We start from the raw sequence: 334 nt of genomic DNA, 5'->3' as shown, positions 1-334 counted from the left end.
AAAAAAGGTTGGCCTCGAGGGATTTAAAACGCTAAAGGAGTGTCCTTCGAACCGGATTCGAACCAGTGACCTATGGATGCCTGCTTCTGAACCAACTACAGTCCACCGCTCTACCAACTGAGCTATCGAAGGCGCTAGAGAGGAAGAGGAGGAGGAGGAGGAGGAGGAGGAGGAGGAGGAGGAGGAGGAGGAGGAGGAGGAGGAGGAGGAGGAGGAGGAGGAGGAGGAGGAGGAGGAGGAGGAGGAGGAGGAGGAGGAGGAGGAGGAGGAGGAAGAAGAAGAAGAAGAAGAAGAAGAAGAAGAAGAAGAAGAAGAAGAAGAAGAAGAAGAAGAA

The 334-nt window shown here is 53.0% G+C and overlaps 1 non-coding gene across 1 annotated transcript; it reads right to left on the bottom strand.

Annotated features, from left to right (window-relative positions):
• Nucleotides 1-42: 42 nt before the first annotated feature.
• On the bottom strand, nucleotides 43-132 carry Trnay-gua (transfer RNA tyrosine (anticodon GUA)). Its single transcript is given in 2 exon segments — nucleotides 43-78; nucleotides 96-132. It is a non-coding gene; the product is annotated as a tRNA-Tyr (tRNA).
• Nucleotides 133-334: the final 202 nt, after the last annotated feature.

The sequence above is a fragment of the Scylla paramamosain genome, chromosome 34 (genome assembly GCF_035594125.1).
Source record: "Scylla paramamosain isolate STU-SP2022 chromosome 34, ASM3559412v1, whole genome shotgun sequence".
Lineage (NCBI taxonomy): Eukaryota > Metazoa > Arthropoda > Malacostraca > Decapoda > Portunidae > Scylla > Scylla paramamosain.
The sequence above is the reverse complement of the archived record's forward strand: the minus strand, read 5'-3'. Positions and strand labels throughout refer to the sequence as shown.